This window comes from Rhinoderma darwinii, chromosome 13 (assembly GCF_050947455.1).
Source record: "Rhinoderma darwinii isolate aRhiDar2 chromosome 13, aRhiDar2.hap1, whole genome shotgun sequence".
NCBI lineage: Eukaryota > Metazoa > Chordata > Amphibia > Anura > Rhinodermatidae > Rhinoderma > Rhinoderma darwinii.
In genome coordinates this window covers 12,534,915-12,558,565 of record NC_134699.1, presented here as the reverse complement: position 1 = coordinate 12,558,565, position 23,651 = coordinate 12,534,915, and the positions used below count along the sequence as shown (strand labels likewise).

Genomic DNA, 23,651 nt, shown 5'->3' with positions numbered 1-23,651 from the left:
TTTCAGAATCTCCCTGATGTCCCTTCTCAAAACTTGTGCTTACATGATGGAAGATCACTGCAAACATCAGACTACCCATACTGTCTCTGGAGAGAAGCAGTAGAAGTGATGGCGAAAAGAAGAATATAAATTGTTTTGAGTTGTCCGGGATTAGAAATAAGGGTCTACTTCTTTCCCCAGAAACAGCTCCACCCCTGTCCATAGGTTGTGCCTGGTATTGCAGCTCATTACCATTCAAGTGAACAGGGCTGACGTATAATACCAGACACATCCCGTGGACAAAAGTGGTGCTATTTCTTGAAAAAAAAAAAACCTTCTTTCCAATCCCGGTGTTTTCTTATGTAGCAGAGGGACCTTTGGGCCCCTCAGACACCAGGGCCCAGTAGCGGCTCCTACTTTTGCACCCCTATATCTATGCCCATGAATGAACTTGTGTAATCTTCCCAACTTGTGACATGTAAGGCTTCTTGATGCTTTTCAGTGGGACAAGAGGGTTCCCATAAGGACTGTACAAATAACATTTAGTATCATGTCCGTGTATGACTACAAAACAAATGTTGCCTGTTGTTGCAGAATGATGTCACCTTTTGTTGTAGTCCCTTTAACAAACGCCATATAATGCGGCGTATATAGTCTAATGGCTGAAAGGGTATACATGTCAACATCGTATAGACAGTGTTCTGTACACGTGCACCGCAAATTCGTAAACTTACAGGACCCTATAATTGTCACTTTTACATTCTTTGGTTGTCTTGTAGCTATGGTTACCGAAATGTAGACATTCGAGTGGAAAAGAAAAAAAAACAGTGTTTCCGTGACAACTGATGAAAGCATAACTGCATGAAAGCAAAAAAAATATATAAAAAATAATAATGCAAGAGCTGTATCTTTTTTAGAGAGAAATCAGGGAAGAGAAGGACTTTGCATCACACGCCTTGTGTCGGATCCCCGGTGAGTTGTGTATTTGTCTGTCTTATTCTGTCCCTTGTCACTCTGTGGTATGGCCGGAAACCCCCTGGTGGGGCAGAAATTGGGGTCATGTGCCCTGGGCTTATCCTATACATTTTCCTTGGTCAGACGTCACCATGTTCTGTTATCAGCTATAGTTTTCAGTCCATGTTAAGAGCCATCAGTGATATAGATCTGAAGCAACATATGGACACTATATAGACAGCCATATAGAACAGGCATCTATTACAAGGGTGCTGTCCAAGGCTCCAGATCTTAATGCGAAAATGTCATCCAGGACTCTCTATTGACTTTTATGGGGACTTTTTGGATCATTTCCATCCATACTGTTGCCCCACAGATTTACCAGCGGGCACAAGTTGTTTTAGAGTCTACTGGCAGACCACAGACTGCCATAAAACAGATGAATCTAGGCTATTTACTTTGGTGCCCCACTCCCCAAAGAAATATGTCCTTCCACTACTGTTGCTGGGTGGCAACTCCTCCAATGTGCCCCATATTATATATAAAAAAAAAAATGTATTAACAACTTTTGCTGCGGATGCCCACGGCGCCAGCTCCCAGGGCATATGCCTAATCATCCCTTTCCGGCTACATCCTGCATAAAATCACAGCCTTTTCCCTTCTGACGGGTATTCATAAGAACCTCAATATAAAACATATGAATATGTAGGAATGCCAACTGAAAGACAGATCTCTATAAATAAAACGGGGTGTTAGGAATACCCTATTAAATTTTAGCTAATGGTTGCAATTTAATGTCCAGTATGTCCCCCTAAAGAGCTGATTGGGGGGGCAAAATCAAAGTCATGTTTGTAAATACTACTTTTGAATTAAAGAGCCATTCCTCCACAAGTACATGGGTGCCATCAGCACCCACCTATAACTTTAGGGAAGATTAAAAACATTTCCTTATCCCAAATCAGTTAAAAAAGTTTTACGTCTTCCCATCTCTGGTGAATAAACGTCAACCCTTTTTGGGTCCACAAATTGACTGATAAGAGAATTAAGGGGTTCTCCAGTTTCCAGGACCTCATTCCAAACTGTTGGCCCAATTCCAAGTAGCTGACCATAGCTAAAAGTACATGCAGTACAAATTTCCTCCTAGTTTATGATCATGGGAATCTATTGCATATTCATAACCTGGCATAAATGCCAAACTCACAGAGCGCCCAACATTGCAACCTCTCAACCCCACAATTGTAGCCTCTTCCTTTGCTCCCCTCATCTTCTTAAAGATACAGGTCATGCAGTCCAACGCTATCACTAAACTGTACATCCACACCCCCCTCATTCATATTTACAAAAAACTCTTGCAAGTATGGAAAACTTGTTTCGGCATCCTCAAACCTGCCACCTGGAGAGTGGAGCAATCTCCCTTGATCAGGGCATAAAACCTATAAATCTGGATGAAAGAAGCAAAATGTGATAAAACATAAATCATACTTTTGTAGCCAGCTGCCGTTGACCCCTAACCAAGCAATTACTCTGCATAAACGAACAGGTAATCATTACACGACTAATGAGACCAGGATCACTCCCTGCACATGAACATAATTCTCTGTCACAATCAAGTATATACATCTGGGTTCTCTTAAAGTGAGAGATCTGATGAATACAGGAATGTCCAGGTATGTAATGACATCCAATGTAATGCTGTTGGTCCTTTTTTAAAAGGAAAAGCCAATCAAAATGATATATTGATGTGTTAAAGATACATGTGTATCTGGGACGTTGGTGAAGTCTGTGATCTCAAATCACCATTGATTTTCAAAATGGAAGGGCTCTATAGAACAATCAATTCCCTTTGGTACTGCTCAGAGATTTCTGTTTCTGGATATCTGACACAAACTTCTAAACAAAGAGCATTATTTATCTTGTACTGATCCTGAGTTACATCCTGTATTATACTCCAGAGCTGTATTCACAATTCTGCTGGTGGAGCCACTGTGTATATACATTACTTATCCTGTACTGATCCCGAGTTACATCCTGTATTATACTCCAGAGCTGTATTAATAATTCTGCTGGTGGAGTCACTGTGTATATACATTACATTACTTAACCCATAAGGATCCTGAGTTACATCCTGTATTATACTCCAGAGCTGCACTCACTATTCTGCTGGTGGAGTCACTGTGTACATACATTACATTACTTATCCTGTACTGATCCTGAGTTACATCCTGTATCTCTTTATTTTATATAAATTTACAAAACATAAACTGAAAAACAAATACATAACTAATTCCATATAACCAAAAAGTCACAACCAAATTCTTATAAACAAATTTTCTTATATACATTTCTGTATATGAGAAGAGAAAACCATACCAGACCCGGCCACATACACCCCACTCTTATATACTTACATCTACACTTCATCCGAAACTAAACAATAACTAGAATATATACAAACATCATATAAACGTAATCAAAAGTACCAACAGAAAATCCCCCGACCCGCGTCAACCAAGGGCCTAAAGAAACAACATAATAATGATAACAAATAAAATAATAATAATAACAAAAACAATCCAAAATATAATAATACTAATCCCAATTTTTTTTTTATTTTTTTTTTTAAACACACTATACACATCCTGACTTTCCCTAACCTTACCCTTCTTACCTAAACTCTACCACCCCAGCCAGCATCTCGCCTCATGTCCTCTCACGTCCGCATAGTCCAGATGCTGGCCCCCACCACCACACCCAACACCCCAGCCCAGCCCCCCGCCCCATGTCCTCCCATGTCCGCATAGTCCGGGGCTGGGTCAGGCAAACCCCCCCCCCCACCCGACCCCCTCCCAACCTATCTATTAACCCACTTAAGTCTATCCCTATTCTAACAACATTTCTACAATATAATACAATACACATCACCAACTTGTCCAAATACCAAACCATATACAAAATACACCGTACCCGAAAGCACCAAGTTCGGTCGCTTGTAAACCTTTTTCCTGCCATTTCAATCCTAAACAAAACAAAAATCTTCCAGTGCTTACCTAGCCCATCACCAGATAGAGAGAAGGGAAAGCCCCCCCAGCTCCCCCCCAGAGGCCAAGGTACCACGTCCACCGCTGCACCCTCCCTATCGCTTGCCCTATCTCCTTACCCTATTACTAGCCCTTTCTTGACCCTATTGAAAGCTGACCCTATGCTGACCCTCACCTTTCCCTTATTCCGAGCCTTATCTCTATAATTTTTTGGTGCCTCAGCGGAACGCAGACCCCCACCTCCAGTTGAGCACCGGTGACGACCCCCCCTCCCTCATGAAGGCAGACACATTAAGGCACCCAAAAGGAAAAGCCCCTCCAAAGACGAGAGGCTTTGGATGCTCCCAATCTGCCAACCTCCAAAGAATGCACCTTCACCAGGTCACCCATGATATTGCTAACAACCTCATCCACTAGGAGGATTTTCTTCTGGGTAGAAACTAGACATCGTGCATTCCACATAAAGTGCCTGACCACTATACTGACTAGAAACAAGGTGCAATGGTCCCTACCACCGAGGTCTCCGAACACTCCATAGGCCCACCCAGCATAGGAGAGGCTGGTTAGGCCTGGCCAACCAATGGAGGCTCCCACCCTTTTGTATACCTCTGTATTGAAAGGGCAATGAAGCAGGAAATGCTCCATGCTTTCCAGCACTCCGCCACACTCCTCCCGGGGGCAATCCCGATCATCAGAGCTTCTGCACTTTAGATTGTCCCTCACATACAGTCTCCCATGGAAGCAACGCCAAGCCAGATCCCAAAACTTCTGGGGAATCCTCGCTGAATTTAAAAGTTTTAATCCCACCCCGAGGTCACTACTTGGGCAGTCTTTGAGCGCCAGGGGCTTCTGGAAGTGGGTCATCAGGACCCTCTTGTCAAGAAATTTTCTCGACATGGTCCTGATCTCCCACACCTCCAGACCCCACCGGCGAACAATCTTCAGCGCCAGGGTGGCATAAGCCGGGAGATGTCCGTGAGGTGTACGCAGGTCTTTCACTTGCCCTCCTCTCTCCCATTCCTGGAAGAAAGGCCGAAACCACCCCCTGCAGGAGGATATCCACCAAGGAGCCCTCTCTTGCCAGAGGTTTGCCAGGTTGATCTTAACAAAGGTGTTCACTAGGAACACCACCGGGTTAACCATACCTAACCCGCCTAGTGTCCTTGGTAGGTAAGTAACCTCCCTCTTGATTAGGTTGAGCCTGTTCCCCCATAACAGCTGGAAGAACAGGCTATAGACCCGAGTCCAGAGAGGTTCTGGCAAGATGCACACACTGCCCAGGTAAAGCAACATGGGCACCAGGTAGGCCTTGGCCAAGTGAACCCTTTCCCTCAGGGTTAAGGACCAACCCTTCCATTGGTCGACCTTCTGGGCAACTAGATTCAGCCTATCCTCCCAGTTCTTCTTGGGGTAATCACCCGGGCCAAATTCGACTCCTAAGATCTTAGCAGACCCCTGAGGCTCTGGAAGGGTGTCCGGGAGATCAAAACCAGGATCTCCTCCTCCCAGCCAGAGACTTTTGCACTTATCCCGGTTGATCTTGGACCCAGATGCCAATGAGTAACGCTCCACTTCCGACATCACCCACTCTGCTTCCCCTCTCGAGGAGACAAAAATGGAGACGTCGTCTGCGTACGCAACCACCCTCTGAGTGGCCTCCGGCCCCTCCAGGCCGGCCCTGACTCCCGCCAATGGCCCACGATCGATCCTTTTAAGAAAAGGATCAATTGCGAACGCATATAGCAAAGGGCTCAAGGGACAACCCTGGCGGACACCAGACCCAACCTCAAAGGGGGTTCCAACCCAACCGTTCACCAGCGCAAAAGTCTCAGCCCCAGTGTATAAGGTCTGTAGCCAATTGACAAACCCCCCCGGTAGGCCGTACCTCAGAAGGACCGACCAGAGGTACTCGTGGTCCACCCGGTCAAAAGCCTTGGCCTGGTCCAAGGACAGGATGTACCCCTCCCACCGACCAGAATTTCCCTGCTCCACTGCCTCTCTGACACTGAGGACAGCACTAAATGTGCTGCGGCCTGGAACAGAGCAATGCTGGACCGGCGAAAGGAGCCGGGATGCAAACTTCACCAGCCGATTAAACAGCACCTTTGCGAGAACCTTTCTGTCCGTATTGAGCAGCGCTATGGGACGCCAATTCTCAATACGGGTCGAGTCTTTACCCTTCGATAAAACGATCAAGGCCGACCTCCTCATTGACATTGGCAAAGTACCCGAGGAAAGGCACTCATTAAACACCTCAGTCAAGAGGGGAACTAGGGTTCCTTTAAAAGTCTTATCAAACTCGGATGTTAAGCCATCCGGCCCTGGCGATTTTTTGAGGGCAAGCCCATCAATCGCCAATCCCACTTCCTCTTCCTTGATCGAGTCTATCAAAACACCGAGAGAGGGGTCTACCCCTGGCTCAGGGATGGTTTCAGCCAGGAAAGCCGACATCTCGTCTCGGTTTGGATCTTGCTTCCCCAAGAGGTGCGAGTAGAAGGATCTGACGACCTCCAAGATCCCTGATTTGGATCTCTTCAGAGATCCTGTACTATCAATCAGTCCTGTCACAACCTTACGACTCACTGACATCTTACAGTTCCTGTAGGGGTCGGGCGAGCGGTACCTCCCGAAATCCCTCTCAAGAACTAAAGATGTGTGCCTATCATACTGACACCTCCTGAGCAAAGCTTTCACCACGGAGATCTCCTCCCCACTACCCCCGGTTGAGACCAGATGTTCGAGTTTCCTCCTCAGTTCCTGATATAGGCGGTACCTACTCATGGACCTGAGGCTCGAGAGCCTGCGGAAAAATCCTGCCACCCGGACTTTAAACAACTCCCACCACTCAGACTTAGTACCACTGAGATCCAACAAAGGTACCTGGCTCTGAAGAAAATCCTCAAAGTCCTGTCTTATCTCCGCTTCTTCCAAGAGAGTAGAATTCAGCCTCCATATACCTCTTCCCATCTGGAGGGACTCTGCAATGTTCAAAGAGAAAATAATCATACAGTGATCGGAGAACTCCACCTCAACAACGGACACTGGTGAAGAGATGGCTTCCTCCTTCAAAAAAAACCTGTCTATCCTAGACCTACAACTACCTCTACGATAGGTGAAACCCGAGTGGCCTGGGGTATGCCTGATGTGGATATCCACCAGGCGAGCATCGCTAACTATATTTTTTAATGCTACACTATCATAGGTCAATTTTTTATCTCCGGAACCTCCTCTATCTCGGGGCCTCACGACAGTATTGAAGTCCCCTCCAAAGATAACTTGTCGACCTGTAAAAAGGAAAGGCTTAATCCTCATGAAGAGACTTTTACGGTCCCATTTGCTCTGGGGTCCGTATATATTAATTAGTCTTAATTCCTGTCCCCTCATGAGGACATCTAAGATCAAGCACCTCCCCATTTCTAACTCAATCATCCGTCGGCATGTTACCGGTGCGGTGAAAAGGACCGCCACTCCGCTATAGGGCTCAGCCGCAAGAGACCAGTAGGAGGGCCCGCGTCGCCACTCCCTCCTAGATTTAACGACGTCTGCCAAAAGTGACAGCCTGGTCTCCTGCAAAAACAAAATGTCGGCTTCAACTCGGCCAAGAAAATCAAAGGCTGCAAATCTCGCCCTATCTGACTTAATGCTGGCAACGTTAATTGATGCCAGCGTCAACGGAGTGGGTGCCGCCATCATGGATGTTTGAGTTAGACGGCTTTCTTCTTCCCACCCCCCCCTCTATCTGATGAGGACCCCCCTTCTTTGCCTCGCTTCTTGCAAACTGAGGAGTCCATACTCACCACCCTATTCCCATCTTCATCCCCAAGTTCCGGGTCAACCTCCCCCTCTGGGGGCAACGGCCCCTGCAGCAGGGGAGGCTCAACGACTCTGGGGTGCCCTACCATGCCCTCCCTCTTAGTATGGGAGGCTGGAACGTCCACAAGAGCATGGTATCGATCAGTAGAGCGCACCAGGGGGGTACAGGATTTACCTTCCTGGGCCAGGGCGGGGCCAGATGTATTTGGCCCTTGGGTTTTGCCCGGTGTCCCTTTTGCTGTAGGCTGAGTCCTCTCTTCCTCTCCCACACTTTCATAGTGGGAGGACTGAGAGTCCTCAGCCCTCTGCTCCCTTTGGATCCTCCTCATCTCCTCGTTCAATTCGGCCTCCCCAGGGGCATCAGCTTCAGGGGGGTCATCCAGATCCGAATCAGAGGTCGTCCCAGTTTCCTGGAGCGCCCTCTGAATCCTCTCCTTCCTTCGCTTCTCCGCCCTTCTCTGGCGAGAAGGGGGACCCTTCTTTGCATTCTTCCCTTGCCCCTGTGCCCCATCGTCCCTGCCCGCACCCTCACCCACGGAGGCCTCCCTCCTCTCATCCTCTGCAGGTTTGGAACAAGCATTGACAACAGAGCGAGGACACCGACTGAACGGGTGACCTAAGTCACCACACAGGTTGCAGCGAATCCGGTCACACGATGCGGCTAGATGACCAATCCCCCCACAATGAGCACACTTCTGCACCTTGCAGCCTGCACTCAAATGTGAGGGGTCGCCACACCGGTGACACAACTTCGGCTGCCCCTGGTAGAAGACAAGGATCCGATCTCTTCCCAGGAAAGCAGACGATGGTATGTGGGACACCGTCTGTCCCAGACGCTTTAGTTTAACCATGAACGTCCAGGCCCCTGACCAGATGCCAAACTCATCCATGTTCTTCCGTGGCATCTCTACTACCTCTCCGTACCTTCCCAACCAGGTCATGATATCAATACAAGAGAGTGACTCATTACGGGTAAGAACAGTCACTCTCTTGGGACCACTTTGGCGAGAAATTGCTTGTGCAGCAAAGTCTCGCCAGCCAGGCTCGTCCTTCATCAGCTCGTAGTTCCCCCAGAAGACCTCAAGGCCCCCTAGGTGAACAAAGCTGATGTCAAACTCGACCGAGCCATGAGGATGTATCAAGGCAAAGATGTCACTCGCCTTGAAGCCCATCCCCAGCAGCAGCTCCACCACCCTCTTTCTGGGAGGGCACGCATCATTGCCACGCCACCGGAGACGGACCACATTCCTCCTGGCTACAGCCTGCCCGGCTGTTGGGAGCAACCACTGATCTCCTCGTTGCTCTCGGAAGGCATTTAGACCATATCTGTCTATCCAGAAAGACAGGTCCTTCTGCACTCCCCCTATGGTTAGGGTTTGCTTTCCCTCTCTTAAAGCGTCCAAGAGACGTTGTTGCAAGTTACCGTCCCCGGACCTTGAGGATGAAGATGGGTGGGCCCGCTGTCCCCCCGCTGCCACACCAGCATAAGACCTGCCGGATGTCACAGCAAGAGGAGCGCCAGGCCCATTGCCCCTGGTTGATACCCCATCCCCACCACCCACCACCTCACCACCTACAGACACAGCACTCAACACCCTATTACCAGCAGACACTCCAGCAACTTTATTTACAGACACCTGCATACCCCCAGCAGTTCCCACATCCACAGCCGCAACTTTTTTATTTAACCCACCAGGTCCCCCTGCAGTCATCCTTCTGGCCAGGCCTGGTCCTATGTTATGTATTTTTCCTGTACATTTTGTGTGGGTAGACACTGCTTCAGTCTCCGCATCATCAGGCACCTTTGCAGGGACGCCACCAGATGTTATAAGCGGTGTCCCCGCTGTGCCCTCCGCCTCATTAACCTCCATCTTTTCTATGTGCGGAACATTTTTGGGAAAGGGGCCACCGCCGCCCCCGACGCCAGCAGCCCCCTTCTCGCCTACACCACTTTTCAGTGATGCGGACGAAGGAGCCACTGATGTCACTGGAGCCGCCTCCGGCGCCGGACCACTCCCCCCTCCCACAGAGGAGTGGCCAACAGAGCCGGAGCCCCCTCTGTGACCGCCCTTGTCCGGAACGTCTGACGGCTTTACTGCGACACCGACAGACTTCTGGCTTTCAGACACCACATCCGGTTTCTGGTTTACCCGTTCTCCAGACCGCTGACTCGCATCAGAGACCAGTTTCCCGGGCTCGCCATTAACCGGACACGGGGACACACCCCCTGGCGTCACCAGGCCACCAGTACCGCCCCCTTTGCAGGGGTTGGCGTCCGGCGCCATTTTGACCACCACGTGTTCTAATGCCGGACCCGTAACACTCTCCCCGCATTCCCGCTCCAGCCCCACTGCAGAGGCTTGAGCTGGGGGTCTTGCGGGACCTGCGCCCTGATCCTGACTTGCATCTGGCTCAGAGCACAGGAAGGATCTTGCTGTATACACCATTTTAAATGAACCTTCAGCAGATTTTTTTTCCTTTGTCTTTTTTTTCTTCTTAAATTTTTTTTTCTTTTGCTTTTCCTCCTCTGCGGGTAACTCTGCACCGAAACAAAATCCCTGGAAGGATACCGGCGACTCCACGTTACGGATCTGTGTAAGTAATCCTGGAGGCCGCTCACTGTCAGTATCAAAACTCTCCTGATTTCTCCCAGCTGTGAGTCCACCCTCCTCCTCCTCACTGCTCCTGGGTGCATCAGAATCTGAGCCTTCTCTGGACTTTGCATTCTCATGCTCCATTTTCTCCCCCACATTTTCCTTTGCTGTATCTTCCTCCACACTTTCTATTTTTATAGGTTCTGCCATCTCGGCAAACCTCTCTTCATTTTTTAATTTTTCACCAAACACCCCTCCGCCTGCCAAAATCTCCTCACGTCTCTCTTCCACTTCTTTTATTTCCTCCAACAAGGATTTCACATTTAAAAGGTATCGGGACCTCTTACCTCCTGAGGCTTTTGCAGCTCTTCCTCTGGCGACCGCCAAGTCCGCACGGAGCCGTTGCAGCGACTTCCTGAGGTCCCGATACTCCTCCAACCGCATAGCCAGACGGGAGCTGAAGTTCTCCACCGTCTCTCCGGTCCTCAGCTGTCCCCATTCCTCCACACGACCGTCATCCAAATGTCCGGACGGCGCTGGTCCTTCTCCAGACGACAACACCTCGATCACCCTGCCGGACCGCGTCTCCATACCCTTATCCAGGGTTCCAGCCTCAGGGGGAGCCAGGACAGCCTTGCCCCGAGATGATCTCCTCACCCCCGCGACTGTTTGCATATTCCCAGCCAGCTGGGATGACCCTCTACCCCCCGCTGGCATGCTCCGGGAGGTAGAGGTCTGAGGCTCCATCCTAGGATGGAACCCCCCTCAGGGTACTTTCCAAGCCCAGGCAGATGGTATGAGGCCTGGGCAGATAGAATAAGGAAAGTCCCTGGATCCAAGGCCTGCACGGTAGTCTCAGCAGCTCTCTCCACACCTCCTACTCCACCCACTCCAGAGCTGCACTGACTATTCTGCTGGTGGAGTCACTGTGTACATACATTACTTATCTTGTACTGATCCTGAGTTACATCCTGTATTATACTCCAGAGCTGCACTCACTATTCTGCTGGTGGAGTCACTGTGTACATACATTACTTATCTTGTACTGATCCTGAGTTACATCCTGTATTATACTCCAGAGCTGTATTCACAATTCTGCTGGTGGAGTCACTGTGTACATACATTACATTACTTATCCTGTACTGATCCTGAGTTACATCCTGTATTATACTCCAGAGCTGCACTCACTATTCTCCTGGTGTAGTCACTGTGTATGTACTTTAAATTACTTATCTTGTATTGATCCTAACACATTGTATTATATGCCAGAGCTGCAGCCACAATTCTGCAGGCTTCAGAGTTGAAATCTCCCAACATTCCCTTCTGGTTTTGGGTCTGCACAGAGCTTGTCACAGTGATCTTTATTACGTGAAGTGTAGTCTTTATATCAGGCAACGTATAGTGATCTGATCAAGACTACTCCTACTGTCCCACTGCATTGTGGGAGCTAAGCTGTAAGGAAATATATCTGACCACAAGCTTGATGTCAGTTTCCATTGACAATCAGCAGAATAGTGAGTGCAGCACTGGAGGACAATACGAACTGCTACTGAGAGCTTATTCAGACGAACGTGATATACGTCCGTGCAACTCGTGTGATTTTCACGCGCCTTGCACGGACCTATATTAGTCTATGGGTCAGTTCAGACAGTCCATGATTTTCACGCAGCGTGTGTCCGCTGCGTAAGACTCATGACATGTCCGTTCTTTGTGCGTATTTCGCGCATCACGCACCCATTGAAGTCAATGGGTGCGTGAAAATCACGCGCACCACATGGACGCGAGTGATTCGCGCAACAGCAGTCAAAAGTATGAATGAAAACAGAAAAGCACCACGCGCTTTTCTGTTTACAAACATCCAAACAGAGTGTCATAATGATGATGACACACGGAGCTGTCAAGTGCCTTTTGCTCGTGTGAATCCGGCCTCAGGATCCGTAATAAGTAATGCAATGTGTTTACAAAGTAACTCAACATTTGATGTTGATTATATCAAAATATAAAATGTATAATGGTGTTCAAAGGTGAATATGTTCTGCACTGGTACAATCCACGAAAATGTGTGCCTATACTGTACAAGACATGTATACCTGAGCCACAGCTAACAGGAGCCATTCCTAAAATTCTATAATATTAGGAATTTGTTCTCTAAGCAATTAATAATTTTGTCTGAATGCTCAAACTGATCCTACGTATATATGAATGCAGTGTGTACCTGAGTTAAGGGGGTTTTACACTGGGTGAATATCGGGCAGACAATTAGTTCACAGAACGCTCATTGCCGATAATTTCCTGTGTAAACATGGCAGCGATCAGCAGATGAACGAGCAAACGCTGGATCATCTGCTGATCGTATCGTTTTAAATAAATAAAATATTATCGTTGTTGGCAGCACATCTCCTTGTGTAAACAGGAAGACGCGCTGCCAACATGATAATAACGTATGGGGACGAGCGATCGAAGTAACGACAGCTCGTTCCTTTTGGTAGATCCTTGTGACAGGAGCAAACGAGCGCCGATCAACGATGTCTCTTTGATCGGCGCTCGCTTCTCCGGCCAATTATCGGCCGGTGTACCAGGGGCATTAGGCTCTGCTCACATCTCTGCCAGAGGGTCATTTAGGAGGTTTTGTCACAGATTCTGTCGTCCCTATCCGGAACCCCGACGGACCCCATTATATGTCAGTAAGATCTGTATTCTGTCGCTGGGGTCCATATGACTTTTGTTGTATCTATATTTGATTTGATTAAACATCTCACAATATTAAAGTGACCCTCCGGTCTCAGGACAAAATTATAAATGTGATGGGGTATATAAAGTAATATTATCTGGTGCCCTCCAGTTGCCCCCGCTGCCGTGGATCCGCCGTTTTAGTGTCCCCTCTGTGTTGTCTCAACATGGCTCCAATCTTTTGTTGCAAAAATGTGACTTTTCTATCTTTCCAAATCTACTGTAAGCAGCAGCTTAAAGACTATGTAGACCTTTGAAAACATATCAATGAGGGAGACTAGACATGGACCGCACATCCAATATATACTATGATCAATTGCGGCTAGGCAAAATTATTAAACATGAACGAGAGGTTCTTTGTAACATTTTGATCAAATTTTATGCAAGCCCACTTGCCACTTCACGGCGACCTCTTAAAAGTGGGTCCCTACTCGATCGGTTGCAGCACCGCGTACCTTTGAAAACATGTTGTTGTTTTTTTGTTTCAATAAAAATGTGTATCGGTGTGTTTGGTGCAACTTTGTAAATACATTTTATTAAAAATTATGCTTACTTTTTGAGATACAGCTGCATTGTATCCTGTATACAGAGCAGCTGTATCTTGTGCTGAAACCTATATCCGTCAGGTCAGCGGCACTGACGGGTTTCTTGTCAGCATGTCCTGCGTGATCGAGCCCTTACCGATCAATCACATCTAAGTTCATATTATAGATGTGATCGATAGCAGCTCGATCCTGCATGTCAGAGACACGCAATGACCCGCTGTCACTGAACCCGTCAGTGCTGCTGACCTGACAGATACAGGTTTCAGTGCACAATACAGCTGCTCTGTATACAGGATACAAAGCAGCTGTATCTCAAAAAGTAAAAAATATTTTTAATAGAATGTAATTACAAAGTTACACCAAACACACTGATAGACATTTTTATTAAAAATAACCAAAATGTTTTCAAAGGTTTACATATAAAACCCTACTCTGAGGGGTCATGCATGCAGGTGTTAAATGGCTCCATATACAACCTCCGACCTGTACTATGCCTCCATATTCCTCCAATTTGTGGCTTGCTCCATAGGGTACTGTATTACAGGGGAATTCTCCTCTATAAGTTCCGTATGGAGGCGCTATATGGTGGCGCAACTTCTGCACCAATCGCTATTTTAAAAACAATTGTAATACTTCTAGGGTAGAAAGGCTCCATAATACCATGATATGACATGCAAAACTTCCTGCCGAGTACCTCCATGTTAATTATTTATTTTTGTTGCTCATATAGCTCCAACATATTCCACCGCGCTGTACGGACGTTTTCATTATTCACAGTCCCTGTCCCCTATGAGGCTCAACATTTAATTTCCCTATCTCATATTTAAAAAGCCTTTGCAGCACAACTTTATTATTCTTGGGCTTTATCTTTGTAGCTTTGGGGATTTGACAAATTCCGTTCATATGATACTAACTTCTAAGTCATTTTCTCACATTGTATGTGATCACTGTGCCGATATATGATGTCTAGACAGATGGGGGACCAATAAACTTTAAACTTCACAGATATTTCTTACTTTAGAGGACTACGAAATCTAGACCTGCTGAGGAATTATTTATGAGAATAGTTACAATTTTCTTGGGGAGTAACGGTGAAGACACATCTCTAGGGGAGAGTATGGGATGGAGCGTTCCCATCTGTCTCCTATTCATGGGAACTGCGCACCAATTTTTTTTTTCCTCCTATGTTGGAAACCTTTCCAAGGAAAATTATGGAAAGGTTGAAGGGGACCACCAATGCTTTGAGAAGGGTCTCCTAATAGATGGAGAACAGCAGGAAATTATTCTACTATCCATAATTCATTTTAATATTACTCAATAGTATATGGCATATCTGGTCATAGATACATAAATTTCATACAAGGCTGCCCGAATCCAGGATTGTCACCGCAGCTGCCTGTTCTTCATCTGGATAAAGGGTCGGCAGTAATATACAATTGATGCTTTGATACTGTGATTACTGCACAAGGTCCATTGGTCTTGATAGCATCATTTGTAATTGGATACAAAGTTGAAAAAAAAACTATATCCAAAGAGTAATCATATTGAATTGGGGTTGTCTCATCAAATACATTGGTGGCATATTGCTATGATATGGCACCAACGTCTGATCAGTGAGGGATTTCTAGAACGAAGTGGCAGTTATGCTACTGATATGCCACATTTCTTTGGTGAGACAACCTCTTTTACCTTTTTGCTGCTGGGATATTTTTCACATGTCCACGATGGGAACACTCTTTAAAGGGGTTTTACCAGACTCAACAATTATCACCTATCCACAGGATAGGTGATAATTGTCTGACTGCTGGGGGTTCCAGTGCGAGAACGGGGGTACTGTACCCCCAGATCTTCCTCACTTCTCGACCTCCGTGAAAAGAGGAGAACATTGAATGGAGCGGCGGTCGAGCATGCACACTGTTGCTCCATTCCATGTCTATGGAAATGACAAACACAGCCGAGTACAATGCTCGGCTGTCTCCGTCAGTCCCATAGATATTGATTGGAGTTGCAGGCGCATTCTTGACCACCTTTTTATTTAAGCTGCTTATCACTGCAGGGTTGCAGTGAGGACAATCTCAGGGTTCAGGACCCCCATTCTAAAGATCGGTGGTGGTCACAACACTGGGACCCCCAGCAATCAGACAATTATCACCTATCCTGTGGATAGGTGATAATTGTTTTTTTCTGTAACAACCTCTCTAAGTATGGTGGACTCTTGGGCATCCCTCAAGAGCATTACTGTAAAGAGCATTACTGTAAACAAGAGCATTACTGTAAACAAGAGCATTACTGTAAACCTTTGAAATAAAGGCATTAGGTCTCTCAATGTCAGATTAAGTTACACAGTTACATAGGTTGAAAAAAGACACCGGTCCATCAGGTTCAACCTTCCTCAATAAATGACCCGTCATTCTTTGTTTGATTAGTTATAACCCTCAATGCCATTCGTAAATAATCATCTAGCCTTTTGTTAAATGCTGACATAGTGTCTTGGGGTCGGGCATTCCATAGTTTGATTACTCTAACTGTAAAGAACCCTTTTCTATATTGATGTTTGAAACATTTTTCTTCCTCATGTAATTCTGTGGATGCCCCTGGGAAAACGTGTTTCATGCCCTTTAATTTAGAGGTGGGAAATGGATAGTACTACTGCCCCAATAGTAGCTAAATAATATCACTATGAAGTTCCCATATAATATTGCCATTGACTGCAAAGATAGTCGTGCCATACAGTGAACACAAAACAATAATATCATTACTATGGAGTGATTACTACATTAACCCTTAGTCAGGGAAATAAAATCCCTGGTGACCACACTGTTACCTCTATGTCACAGGTAGCAACCACTAAAGCAGGTCTATAGTGTGAGGACCCCACCAAGCAGCACCTCGTATCTCATCTTCCTGATTATGACATGAAGAGGCAGACCAGTCACATCTTTTGGAGTCAGGCTTCACTCTTCAGAGCAGATGGCTGTGGAAAACAATGTTTTTATAAGTACTGTAAAAATAATGCTCTTTTCTAAAAATAGTTCATGTTGATTTAGGTACCAGTTTTGGACGTGCTGTGCTTGCAAAAAATGAATATTCAATACATATGGATCCCCCTCTTTAATAAATTACCTGTTACTGCAGAAACACACAGACAAAACCATATACAAGTAGGGGAAAAGGACAGAACATAATCTCGTGAATCAATTTTAGATATACCAATTTCCCCTACCTGCCGACCTAATCACATACATCTTAGTGCTGGAATTCTGTTATTGTACTTTTTCTAAAATGACCCTTGAATAGGCAATGTGTTTATGCATTGCCCGGGTAGCAATCATTTCTATGCCGTGAACGTAAAAATCAACAGCAGTCAAATACAAAACACTGTTTATACCAAATGTGTCTGCTACGTAGTGATTCCCTTATAAAGCAAAGCTGATGTTCGGAGCATATTTAGGCATTTAAGGGATTGCACAGGATTAGAAAAACAAGGCTGCGTTCTTTCTTCCAGAAACAGCGCTACACCTATCCATGGTTTGTATCTGGTTTTAGACCTCGGCTCTATTAGGGTATGTTCACACGGCCTATTTACGGACGTAATTCGGGCGTTTTACGCGTGGAATTACGCCCGAAAATACGGCTTGAAAGCGTTGACAAACATCTGCCCATTGAAAGCAATGGGCTGACGTTTGTCTATTCACACGAGGCGTATATTTACGCATCGCTGTCAAAAGACGGCGCGTAAATAGACGCCCGCGCCACAGAAGTGTCATGTCACTTCTTCAGACGTAAATGGAGCCGTTTTCCGTGGACTCCATGGAAAACCAGCTCCAGTTACGTCCGTAATGGACGCGGCGTTCAAGCGCCTGCACATGCCGTTACGGCTGAAATGACGGGGCTGTTTTCTCCTGGAAACAGCCCCGTAATTTCGGCCATTACGGACGCTGTCGTGTGAACATACCCTTAAAGTGAATGGGGTTGAGCTGCAATACCACACACATCCTGTGGACAGATGTGACACTGTTTTAGAAGAAAGCAGCCATGTTTTTCTAATCATATACAACCCCTTAATATCATGCTATTATCAGGATTACTTAATTTACCAGCATAAAAGGTTTGAGAATAACTGTATTGCCTGTATTCTCATAATTCAAGGGTGGCCACATCTATCTTGAAAGCTATAGTCACATAATTTGAGAAATTGTTCAATCTTTCTCAGACCTAGGTGATTTAAAACAATTTAGTACAATTTCTTAATATTTCATTTCATAGGGTCACAAATGAAGATCATTTTCTAACCCTATAGGGGGTCAAATACTTGACCTGGTAAAGCCTAACTCAATATTTCCTCCTTATTGATTATTATTATTAATACTTATGTTCCTAAAATAGATGACTTGTGCTGATGTGTGTTTTGCCATTACTAACTCTAATGGTAGAGAATTCAAGAGTTTACTGCTCTTACTGTAAAGAACCCTTTCTATATTGATGAAGAAAAGGTCTTATCAAATGACATCCCTTTGTGCAGTTCAGTTTATCTTTTGGTATTGCATGTAGATCCCACCAACTTCTAAGAGTCCTCTTACGTGGCCCGATGTGAGCCGTGATAACGAGCGCCGATCAACGAGACATTAAATTTAATGTCAATCTATTGTGATCAGAATCTCTGAACCCGGACTTACAATAAAGCAGCATTGTTGGGCCTTTCCTCCCCAATCACTTCACTATTGAGCTGTTGTGGTTACTGGAGATCAGGAAAGTGGTTGTTTTCTGAATTACTTGTAGTTCATGGTTGGTCTGGGAAGGTTGATGTTTTGGACGACAACACCATAAGTTACAAAGACAAATCCCCCATCGCTTTCTGCCTTGATCTGTGGCCTGGTTTTGGCATCTATTAATGGGTTGCAGATTTGTTTTTTGGCATCAACGACTTTACAAGTCAACATTTCACATACATCTGTCTTCAGATGGAGTCTGTCACGCTCGTTCGTATCACATGGTCTAAGTCGGCCTTTTCGGCTCTCCAAAATTTCTAGTGAATGGCCAGCTTTAGTAGATAGCAGTAGGAGTTATGTATTGTTTGTTTGAGGTACACTTTAAGTGGTGAACACCAATAGGAAATGTCTGCTTGAATACTGGACCTAATCATGCTATATAAGCCATTACCTATAGAACAGTCAATGACGAATTTTCCATAGATGCAGACCATTGGGATTTTATGTTGCCCGGTCCGGGTTATACTATCCCTTTTCTATGGAGTAGCAAGAACCTGTGAAGGACTCAAATTGGCCCAAAAAGTCATGTAAAGGGTGTAGAGAGAAAAGCAAACACAAGGCCCTATTGTTCTGGGTGGCAAAACACCACACCATAATGTGGAGCCTATCTTCACAATGGGGCCCCCTCTCTTGTGTGTACCCCACTGAGGACAGGGTATTGATGCAAATTAAATCTATGGTTCCCATTTACTCTGTAGGTAGATCTCATAAAGAGATAAGTCATATGCTCCGCTCCTGTATCTCGTCAGCTAAGTCATTTTTGGATCATGTATAGAAGAGGTTAAAACACAGTTGTGTCATTTTGTACGCCCACACAGAGCTGCAGTGGCACAGATATTATAAGCAGGAAAACCATATTACGGTCATTAAAGCTCTACCCACGCCATGCCATCCAGGTCCTTAACACCAAGGCAGAACGTACTGAGAAGATGGGGCTGTACAGAGAGAAGAACCTTCCTAAACTGAGCCTACAGTGTGCAAATCTCAGAGCGTATATGTACGCCGGCCATGAAGACACCTGCAAATAGTAACTTGTTAGTCGTAAAGTCTGTAATTTGCATGCACTGGTTCTTCGTGTTTTGCAATACGTGTTCAGAGCATGCATGCAATATGGTGGGGTAAAAAAACTGGATCATTAGAGGCTCTCATACAAATTTAGAGGGGTATTATGGCTTCAGAAAGGCCTATGCATCGTGTGATAAAAAGTTATACAAGTTTCATAATGTTTTTTCGCATCAGTTCTCCAATATTTTCAAGATCTAATTGTAGTGGTTGAATGGAAACCTTCATTGCTTACGTCAGGAGGCGGAAAATCTGGCCTGGCCATGTGACAGTTTTACAGTTGCATGGTTTGTTACAAGAGAGAGCTCTGATAACTGTAACAACCCAGGCACTTGTGTGATCATCAACAGGACAGATTTTGAAAATCGTGAGGAATTTATACGAAATATAGCGGGCAAAGTTACAAAGATTAAGCTGAATTTGCAAAAACCGGAATACCTTTTTGAAAAATAAGCACTGTGGATGCATTTATTGTGTACTGTATTACACGTATGTAGCACTGACACCTTATCCCGATTCCCAAATTTTAGGGTTTAAAGAGGCTCTGTCACCAGATTTTGCAACCCCTATCTCCTATTGCAGCAGATAGGCGCTGCAATGTAGATAAGAGTAACGTTTTGTTTTTTTTAAAAACGAGCATTTTTGGCCAAGTTATGACCATTTTTATATTTATGTAAATGAGGCTTTCTAAAGTACAACTGGGCGTGTTTTAAGTAAAAGTACAACTGGGCGTGTATTGTGTGTACATCGGGGCGTTTTTACTTCTTTTACTAGCTGGGCGTTGTGTATAGAAGTATCAGCCACTTCTCTTCACAACGCCCAGCTTCTGGCAGTGGACAGACACAGCGTGTTCTCGAGAAATCACACTGTGACGTCACTTACTTCCTGCCCCAGGTCCTGCATCGTGTCGGACACATCGGCACCAGAGGCTACAGTTGATTCTGCAGCAGCATCAGCGTTTGCAGGTAAGTAGCTACATCGCCGATGCTGCTGCAGAATCAACTGTAGCCTCTGGTGCCGATGTGTCCGACACGATGCAGGACCTGGGGCAGGAAGTAAGTGACGTCACAGTGTGATTTCTCGAGAACACGCTGTGTCTGTCCACTGCCAGAAGCTGGGCGTTGTGAAGAGAAGTGGCTGATACTTCTATACACAACGCCCAGCTAGTAAAAGAAGTAAAAACGCCCCGATGTAACGAACACAATACACGCCCAGTTGTACTTTTACTTAAAACACGCCCAGTTGTACTTTAGAAAGCCTCATTTACATAAATATAAAAACGGTCATAACTTGGCCAAAAATGCTCGTTTTAAAAAAAAACAACGTTACTCTTATCTCCATTGCAGCGCCTATCTGCTGCAATAGGAGATAGGGGTTGCAAAATCTGGTGACAGAGCCTCTTTAAGGTTAGGCTGGGTTCACACGAGCATGTTACGTCCGTAATGGACGGAACGTATTTCGGCCGCAAGTCCCGGACCGAGCAGTGTGCAGGGAGCCGGGCTCCTAGCGTCATAGTTATGTACGATGCTAGCAGTCCCTGCCTCTCCGTGGAACTACTGTCCCGTACTGAAAACATGATTACAGTACGGGACAGTTGTCCTGCAGCGAGGCAGGGACTCCTAGCATCGTACATAACTATGATGCTAGGAGCCCGGCTCCCTGCAGTGCAGTGGCGTAACTACCGCCGTAGCAGCAGTAGCGGCTGCTACGGGGCCCGCGGCATGAGGGGGCCCGTGTCGTCCGCCGGCACGGGCCCCCACCATGGCCGGAGGCTCCGCTAGCAGCCGCTATGGCTGCTACAGCGGGACGCCACTGAACACTACGGCAGAGCAGGGAGGTATTTCCCCGCTCTGCCATTTACTGGTTCCCGACCGCTGGCTGTATTTTTATGGCCAGCGGTCAGGGTCCTTAAAACCCGAGCCATAGACTTTCTACGGCTCGGGTTTTAACTTGCTGCCCGCGCGATCGGGCAGCTGAATGTCGGGTCTCCGGCTGTCAGTGACTGCCGGGGACCCTGAGGAGAGGATAGAAGCAGCTTTCGCTGCTTCTGTCTTCTCTGATCACTTGTACACAGCGCTGAATGCGCGCTGTGTACAGGAATAGAGACAGCAGCAGCGTCGCTGTCTCTATTCCTCCCGGTGATCATGTGACTGGTCACATGATCGCCGGGTGCCGTTAGTGGCAGGCTGCTGCTGGGTCTTACTAGACCCAGCACAGCCCTATTAGTGACAATCGTCACTATGAGAGGGCTGATTTCCCCTGTAACTGGGGCTGCTGTGCAGCTCCAGTTACAGTGGAAAAACATGGTGTAAAAGAGAGAAAAAAAATATATAAAGTTCCCCAAAGGTCTTCTTTGACCTTTGAGGAACAGACCATAGTAATGAAAAAATAGTAAAGTGCAAAAAAAATGTAAATAATAAATATACATAAAATACCCACCCCAAAAAAAAAACGTTCCCCCCCCGCCAATCATTGTTGTAACGCTAGCGCTGACCCAATTACCCTAATATAGACATGTAATATATTACAATTTACGGTAGACAATGACGGTCACAAATAAAACGTCTATTTTAGGGTAAAACTATGTTATTACCCAAAAAAAAATAGCTGAAATGTAAAAAAGCTTATTTTTTTACTATTATTTTCAAACTTTATGAATAAAAATTCTAAAATAGCAAAAAAGGTGTGTATAAAAACGATAAAAAAATGAAACCTGCATGGTTACATAGTTACATAGTTACATAGTTAGTACGGCTGAAAAAAGACACATGTCCATCAAGATCTACGGAAAAAACGTCGTAAAAATCACGTCGTTAGCCCAACAAATAAAAAAGTTATAGCCATTTAACAAACACGTGCTAAAAATGGCTAAACGGTGTCTGGTCCTGAAGGCGCAAAACAGAGCAAAAGACATGTATCCCCCCCCCCCCCCTCTCCACAGGATCTCCACAGGACAGGGGATACATGTGTGATCGGTAGCAGCGATAGGGAGAACGGGGGACTGAAAGTCCCCTGAAGTTCTCCATCACAAACCTCGGACTTCCGGGGTCTGTGTCGGCAGCTCCGTAGAAATGAATGGAGCGCCGGTCGTGCTTGTGCCCATGCGTGACCAGCGCTCCTTTCATTGTTATTGAGCTGCGCAGACGCCGGAAGTCCGAGGTTTGTCATGGAGAAGTTCAGGGGACTTTCAGTCCCCCGTTCTCCCTATCGCTGCCAGCGATCACACATGTATCCCCTATCCTGTGGAGATCCTGTGGAGAGGGGATACATGTATTTTGTAGGACATACTGTAGGTCGCATTTTTGTTGGGAGGGGGGACGCTGTATGGCGTTCCCTACAGGGGGAGGGACGCTGTATGGCGTTCCCTATAGGGGGGTGGCTGTATGGCGTTCCCTACAGGGGGGGAGCTGTATGGCGTTCCCTACGGGGGGGGGGGAGCTGTATGGAGTTCTCTACAGGGGTGGGGTCTGTATGGCGTTCCCTACAGGGGGGGCTGTATGGCGTTCCCTACAGGGGGGGCTGTATGGCGTTATTTACAGGGGGGCTGTATGGCGCTATCTACAGAGGGGGGGGGCTGTATGGCGTTAGCTACAGGGGGGGCTGTAAAAAAGGCACTATCTACAAGGGGGGGGGGGGGGGGTTGTGTGACACCCAGGGGAGGGGGGGCCCCAGTCAAAAGTTTGCTATGGGGCCCAGTCTTTCCTAGTTACGCCCCTGCTGCAGTGTGTTCGGTCCGGGACTTGCGGCCGAAATACGTTCCGTCTATTACGGACGTAACATGCTCGTGTGAACCCAGCCTTAGAGTGAAAGAGCTGGAGGTAAAATATTGGCATGTTTTAGGGTATGTGCACACACAAAATAAAAAACGTCTGAAAATATGGAGCTGTTTTCAAGGGAAAACAGCTCCTGATTTTCAGACATTTTTTAAGCCACTCGCGATTTTCGCTGCGTTTTTGCGGACGAGGCCAGTTGAGAATTGAGGACAGCTTGGCTGGATCCATTTGAAGACCCTGGTCGGAAATGACATACCCCAAGAAAGGCAGGCTGGTTCTCTCAAAGAGGCATTTTTCTAGCTTGGCAAACAGAGTTCTCTCGCAGACGTTGTAACACTTGGTGCACATGCACACGATGAGTTTAAATATTGGGAGTAAAGATTAAAATGTCATC

General features: G+C 46.3%; 1 protein-coding gene across 1 annotated transcript in view; it reads left to right on the top strand.

Annotated features, from left to right (window-relative positions):
- Nucleotides 1-902: 902 nt before the first annotated feature.
- The window catches only part of ZNF831 (zinc finger protein 831), a 78,471-nt gene continuing 55,722 nt past the window's right edge, over nt 903-23,651 (top strand). Inside the window, exon 1 of the mRNA XM_075845180.1 lies at nt 903-951. The gene's annotated coding sequence lies outside the window, so the exon portion shown is untranslated. The remainder of the gene's footprint in view (nt 952-23,651) is intronic.